General features: G+C 44.2%; 1 long non-coding RNA gene across 6 annotated transcripts in view; it reads right to left on the bottom strand.

Moving 5' to 3' along the window:
- LOC128853123 (uncharacterized) overlaps positions 1 to 6,849 on the bottom strand; it is a 42,466-nt gene extending 35,617 nt beyond the window's left edge. For 4 of the 6 annotated variants that reach the window (XR_008451402.1, XR_008451401.1, XR_008451407.1 and 1 more), the window contains exon 1: positions 90 to 272. This is a non-coding gene — a long non-coding RNA (uncharacterized LOC128853123). Of the gene's footprint in view, positions 1 to 89; positions 273 to 6,772 lie in introns of those variants that run through there. The other 2 variants (XR_008451405.1, XR_008451404.1) reach the window with 1 other exon arrangement.
- Between the last annotated feature and the right edge of the window lie 376 nt (positions 6,850 to 7,225).

Consider the following 7,225-nt stretch of genomic DNA (forward strand, 5'->3'; position numbering starts at 1 on the left):
ACATTAGATTAAAATCAGCCCTATAAACTTCAAGGAGCATTTCCCAGCACACAGTCATTGCTGCCACTTAGAGCGAAATGGTTACTCACCCTAAAACATTTTCACAAATGCAGCCTTTCTGAAGCCATCCTTCTCGCAAACATCGTCATGGGAGAGGGGACTGAAATAGCATCTCATTGGGAGATTCATTATAGCCAACCCACAGACATTTTTATGACCTAGTTAACATTTGATGGCCAACATTAGCAAATGCAGCTGTCCATGTCCGAGCACCTCGGTGATGCCCTCTTTGCGCACTGCTGAGTGCTTGCTGGACCCATCGGCACGGCTCTTGCCTTGTGACCAGGCTGTCTGAGTGCCTGATTTTAAATACACAGATGGAAGAGCTGTGGCAGAAGGAAAGACAAGGTCAGAACTTGCTCCTTTCTATTTCCTAATTCACCAGAACAGAAAACTCAGTTTGGTAATGGTACCAAAAAGCTTTTGCAAAGGGTGGTCTGGAGCTGAGCAGCACCTAGACACACAGCCTGACTCTGCCCCTCATCTAGCACGCTCAGCTGGTGGCACCATTGCTCCGCATCAGCCAGCACCTGTGATGTAGCTATCAACAAGTGTCAAGGTCGATTCTCCCTCATGCTCTGCACCACAGAAAGTATAATGCTGCTGGGGTGTGAGTGCGAGCAAAAACTTGTGCCAAGCAGGAAGCTCAACAAGCAACGGCTTTACTACAGCAAGCTTGGGAACAAGGAGCTGTTGGGTTTGGGAGTTTAGGATCCTAACTCAGCTTCACATGGAGCTTACAGTGCCAGAGCTCAGGAGCTTTTGTCTGCAGCCACTTCTGAGCTCAGGTCACAATGCCCAAATAAGCATGGAAGATGCAGAAACAGAAGAGACAGCAGGAACATCATAGGCTCCCGTGTTACATGCCAGCCAGGGAGGCAAAGAGCCACTGGTCCTGCCCCTGCTGCCCTTCAAATCCATGTAGACATCCAGGGTGCTCCATCCTTACAGGGCATTCACCTGCAACAGCCCCTCTATTTCTTCCCTGCAGTAAACCCTTCACAATTCTTCTTCACAATTCTCCCCACACCAGTGTAATAAGAAAAATTTAGCGGGGAGAAGAGCAAAAATTGCACGTAGGCTACCAGTTCTTTGGTATCCAAGTAGTGCTACTGCCTGGTATCTGCTGCATGCAATAAAAAAGCAGCCCCTACTGTTGCTCACACAAGGAGCTGATGGGCAGGAACATGGAACCTAGGGCAACCACACCGGACCACCAGTGCCTAGAGAGCTGTAAGAGGGACTTGACATTCTTAATTCATGCAAACAAACTATTTCTGATCTTGTTTCCAGTATTTTTCAATAGTATCATAGAATGGGTTGGGTTGGAAGGGATTTTTAGAGGGACGTCTTCAACTAGATCAGGTTCCTCAGAGTGCCAACCAATACAATCTTGAATGTTTCCACAGGGATGGGGCTTCTACCAGCGTTTCACCACCCTCATTGTAAAAAATTTCTTTTTTCTATTTCAATGATTCTGTCCTACCTCTCCCCTTCTCACACAGGACCTCAAAAGAAACACATCCTTCTTTGTTTGCTGTTAAATAACACACACACACCCCCAGCCCAGATGGAGCTCGAGCACTGCAGGTCTGACACACAGCACCATCCACAGCACAGAACAGCCTCCACAAATGCTCCTCTCCCAAAGGAGACACAACACTGCTCATTCCCCTGAAGCAGGCTGATGCCACTGGAGCTCCTTTTTATTTAGAGGAGGCAGCTCACAAATTTTCAAGCCCTATAGGAAACTCTCACAACCTTTGCAAAAGGCACATTTGGTGCCCAAGAGTTCCAATGAAAAGCAGCCCCTGGGAGGCTTCCAGACACCTGAACGCGTGGCTGTGAGGTCCCACGGGCACAGTCCTCCTGCGCTACGGTACTGTGGGCACATCTCCTGTGTCCAGGATTAGTCTAAGCAAGAATGAGAATGGGTCTCATACAAGAAGTTAGGAAGGGCCAATACAGTCCTCAAAAAAATAGTGCAAAACATTGCATCACAGCTTGTTAGAGCAGTAGGAAACCTGGGGCAGGCATCCCAAATTCTGGTGTCAGTGAGTGCAGCAAAATGTAGTCAGCCAAAGCCTCTCAAGCATCACTGACGGCTGACTGAGGCTGTTGCACCAGTGACCACCAAGTTCAGGGACAGCAGAGGCCAGACTGTGACTGTTTTTACATGGCCTGGAGTGCTGGCCAACCCGAACCCGAGTTAGCTCTCCATGGAAGCTATAACCCACATACAGAGAAGAGACCAATGCTTTGCATCTTGAACTTGGTCAAGTCTGCCAGGGCATCTCTAACTGCGGCCATGAATCAGTTCTGCTCTTTGCCCTCCAGGAGATGGGCTTTCTGGGAAGAGAAAAATCCATAATGGTTGTGATTAAGCATCATCTTTTAAAGGCTTCACAAATTGGTTGGCAGATTTAGGTATTAGCGGTTGGCAACTACACTCAGGAGCAGCACAGCCCTGGCTGAAGTTTCAAGGTTGCAATGACCTGGATTTTCCAGCTCTCTGTCTTATGTCATATATCAGAACATCTGAGATTAAACTGGCTGTGAATGGGAGGGAGAATTAGGAATTTCCCCCCTCCCTCACATGACTGTCAGGCTTTGGAGTCTCCTTGTGGTAGAGGGAGCAGAGCCTAATGGTCTGGAGATTGTCCCACACCCTCAGTGCCTCAGAGCCTTCAGCACAAGCAGGAAGAAAACTTTGCAAATTTACTTCAGCAAAACTACCTCTACCTTATGAAAAAAAAAGAAAAAAGGTATTGACACACAGGGTTTTTCTAACAGAATTCTACTGAAAATTTTCTGAACAGCTCTCATCTTTGAATGCTTTTTTTTTCCCCTCTGATCCCTCTAGGCAAGGAGGGGAGGAGGAGAGTGGGGTGGAATGGGTTACACCTGGGGTAGAGTGCCTGGCTGCACTCCAGACCCGTGCAACACCGGCCTGAGCCGAAGAGAAACTTTTTTTTTTTTAAGAAAGTACCTGAAAGATGCAGACAAAAGAGCTACAGCGTTCATAGTAAGGATTACAAAACTGCCATCATCTAAAATTAACCACAGACTCACTGAGTTCACCCACTTCTTGTGACACTGGAAAGACTTTTTGGACTGGATTTTTGCATTTAAATCTATTTAAATTTTTATTTATTTTTTTTTTTAGTTTTGCATGGCTTGATTGATTTAAAGAGAGTTTACTAGACAGAAACACCAATAATCTCATCTTTTATAACCAGAAGGCATTTACCTTTGTACATAAATGAAGATTTTTAAGACAGTAATTAGGAGAAATTGTATTTCCCAAATAAATTTCTAACAGTGATCCAGAGTGAAAAGAATTAGTCACGACCCAAAATAAAACCAAAGAAACCCTTGCTATAATTAAGTACCAAATTACCAACATAGAGTTGTGTAATTAAGTTAATACATACATGCACATATACGTAATATGTCTGTATGAACAGAAGCTCCTTGCTTAAAAAAAGGCCTATAGCTGCAGGAATATTCAGTTAAATTAGAGATCTCATAGGAAAATATTCAAGATGTATCTATACATTCAATAACGTGGCAGCATATCATAGGAACGGATGTGACTTTGCCTCACCTATAATGATCTTGGATATAAAAAGAAATCATGATGGACTAGTTAATTACAGCTTTCCTATCCAATAACAAAAAAGATCCAACTCTGCTTTAATTTTAGTGTCAAAAAGGGGAGTTAGAGAACGAGAAGAGAATCAGGTAAGAAATATTCAGTTTTGCTAAATATAATCAGCAGCTTCACCAGCCCCCGACACAGAAAAGAGGGTATTTCATGTAAATGGGAAGCCTGGTAATTATTTCCTTCCAACAGTTGATACCCAGTTCGTTCCGCAGGGCCATTACCTGCCTTTCCACACGTCACTGTGCTAATGTTGCATTTCATCTCCTCCTACACAGCCAAATGGTTGCGATCCCCAGTCGGCTCCCTTTGTCAGTGAAAGGGCTTTTGCTGGAAGCTGTGCGAGCATCCTTTGCGCGCTATATCTACAGTTACAGATCCAAGTAAACAGAAATTCAGCACACATAGGAGACCAAGTAGAATCGCTCTAACGGATTAAGTTTCTGCCTACCCCACTGTCATCACAGAGGAGTCTCAAGCAAAGGCTCACAGCTTTTCCTCAAAACACCAGCTTTTGTATGTTGATATTTATGAGGGAAGCATAACAGCAGTGGGGAGCTCAGCCCAGAGCAATGCAAAACTGAGCCACCTTTTTTGCTTTCAGATTAGCCTTACTCATCTCTCCTTGTTTTATATTTCAACTGAGCTAACAGTGCAGTTTTCACTTGTGCCCACACTTTAATTGTCAGTGCGACTCAGGACCCCATTATCTAGGGATACGGGAGATGCCGCCCCCAGAGCTTATGAAAATATTAATGCATAATCTTTTGTTTGCCTTTGCTTCATTTGGTTTCCACCCTTTGGACTTCTTTTCAAATGAGCAGGAAGCAGAACTGATAAGCTCTGAATTTCATCTGTTGTTGCCTCTATAACACAGGAGATTGCTTGACGCAGAGCTGCAGAAACACAGGACGACCTTGTTGCTGTCAAAATGCAACCCCAGATGGCCACAGCTAGCTGGGTCTTAGCTCTGGTGCACTCCCTTGGTGTGTGGTGACCTCCTACGGCTGCTCAGGCAGTGCCTGCAGCCTAGCAGGGAGTCAGCAACCTTGCTCCCATGTATTTATTTGCTGTTCAGAGCCAGGGTAAATTGTAACCCAGTCCTAGTCAGCGTCCCTCAACTGGGCTTTGCAATGAAGGAGGAATAGACTGAAAGACAGACATAATGCAGCAAGATTTTGGCAAGATAGCAGAGCATCCGGTGACCTTCAATACCAAAGGGCTGGGGAGCAGATTGGCAGGGGATGTATAAAGCGAGCACGTTTGATTTGCTTCACATGCTGTCTATGACACAGTGATTCTAAACAATTTGAAGCTGCCTACCTTCTTGTCACTTTAAAGTTCAGCTGTTTTCCCCATTTTGGATGAATCATCGCATGACGCACTCGCCCACTGGACTGGCTGGCGCTAAACCCTGCCCAAAGCCCCGCTAGCGTTATTAAGACTCTCTGAACTGTCATGCCCATCTTAGTGGGTCACGATGTAGGACTGGGATTTTTGTGCTGGCTCACATGAAGCAGACTTATTTCCATGAGAAATTCTCCTGCTGTGCATTCAAGAAAGATTAGCTTGCGTTTACTTGGGAGAGGAAATAAAACAGCTAAATAGATGTCTCTGTGTAAAGCCAAGAGATCTCAAGATGGCATGCGCCAACAGAGGCTGCAAAGCCAGAGCCAGACAAAATGTCATCTGTATTACTCAGCTTCTTACTATGGAAGAATTTAACACGTAAATTCGCTACAGTCACAGCAAAGAGTTTCCTGATTGATCCGGTTTCACACAGAGTGAAGAATTAACAAATGGTAAGTTCCCACTCTGCAAATCTGGCTGTTCCCAGGAGAAACAGAAGTGGAGGGATACGTCAGAGCAGACTGGTGATCCAGTAGATCACTTTCCACATGCTATTGGATACAGACCTGCTTAGCTTTAACAATATGGATCTTAGATTCTGCACAACTAGATCAAGATGTATAGTAGGTGGTGAACCCTGTTGACTCCATAAGAAATGAGCATCTAGCTGCAGAGCAAACAAAGCAAGACCTCATGGAAGATTACCAGAGGAAACATACAATATTCCATAGTATCAGAAGTCACAACACTCACTGCCAAAAACCTTCCAATTCTCGTGAAGGAGTTGAACTAGTTTCTTCCAGCTGAGTCTGTCATTCCCTTGAAAATGCATCGTGAATCTTCCTGGCAAATCCTCCTTTTCCTCACAAAATTGTTTGAGTGCATTCTTCCTATTGGATTAATATATGCAAACGGATGGCATTATTGATGCAAGCAAAGGAACAAAAGGTCACTGAAGCAAGTTTAATTAAAGAGAAAGTCTGAACTTGAGCAAGAGTTAGCTGAACTGAGACGTATTGATTAGGTGAGCTGGTTTTAATTATTACAAGACAACCACAAGTTTACTTTGATATTGAACAGAGGCAATCCTTCAGACCAAACTATCACATCTCTCTGACATTTCCAACCACTTGGGAGATTGGTTATGCTAAAACCAACAGAGAATAACTACATTCGAGCAGAGGTCTCCAGACTGACATAGGCAGAGCTCCTGCCCTTGATGAAAGATCAAAACAGATGCAGCTGCGCAACACCATTCTGTGGGGCAAAAAAAAGCCACATCCATCTGTGTAACCATTGGCTCCTCAAAGCAGGGCACGAATGACAGAGTGGCTTAAATCGTGGAATTATACAGCTGATACACATTTTAAAAAAAAAAAAAAAAAAAAAAGAGAGCTTCACAAATCAGCCTAGAAATTGAAATAAATAAAGGAAAGAAAGAACCCAGAAGAAACGTGGATACAGTCATCCCAGAGTTGTAGATGATGGGGGGAAGGGAAGCAAAATACAGTGTTTTTTTTCTTTCAGTCTTAGTACAAGCCAGAGGAAGGGAAGCCCTGTCCTTGAACAGAGAGCAGATCCAGGAGGCCCTTTGGGTATTGCAACCTGATCAAGAGGACACTACTTCTCCCACCATCCGCACAAGACTACCCAAGTCCCAGAAAAGACTTTTGAGTGAAGTTTTTAAATATGTCTTACCCCAGGGCAACAAGCTACTTTCACCAAAGCTTACAGAGCTCATTTTCTCTGTGTAACCTTCTTCCTTCTCAAAGCACACTTTTCTCCCAAATGAAGAGACACTGCCTGCACATTAGCTTCATCACATGTGTGACATGACAGGAATGCAGTTGCTAAGCGACTACCATGGAGGGGTGGGACAAGACTTCATAAGAACGCTTGTAATCATCTGAGAGGATGTGCCTGGCTGAGAGTTGATTCTGGTGTGATAAGAGAGGCAGAGAAATGAGCCCAACCTCCACACTTCAGGTGAGTTTTAATCAAAAAGAAACTGCTTCCAGTAAGGTGTTTCAATTCCTGAATGATCTGATAAACAATGAGATGCAAAGTGCAAATACAAAGCATGTGGAAAACAGGCAAGACTTTTAATCGTGGCAAACTCTAGCACAAGAGTAAAGAAATCGGGACAAATGC

This window comes from Cuculus canorus, chromosome 10, assembly GCF_017976375.1.
Source record: "Cuculus canorus isolate bCucCan1 chromosome 10, bCucCan1.pri, whole genome shotgun sequence".
Taxonomy (NCBI): Eukaryota; Metazoa; Chordata; class Aves; order Cuculiformes; family Cuculidae; genus Cuculus; species Cuculus canorus.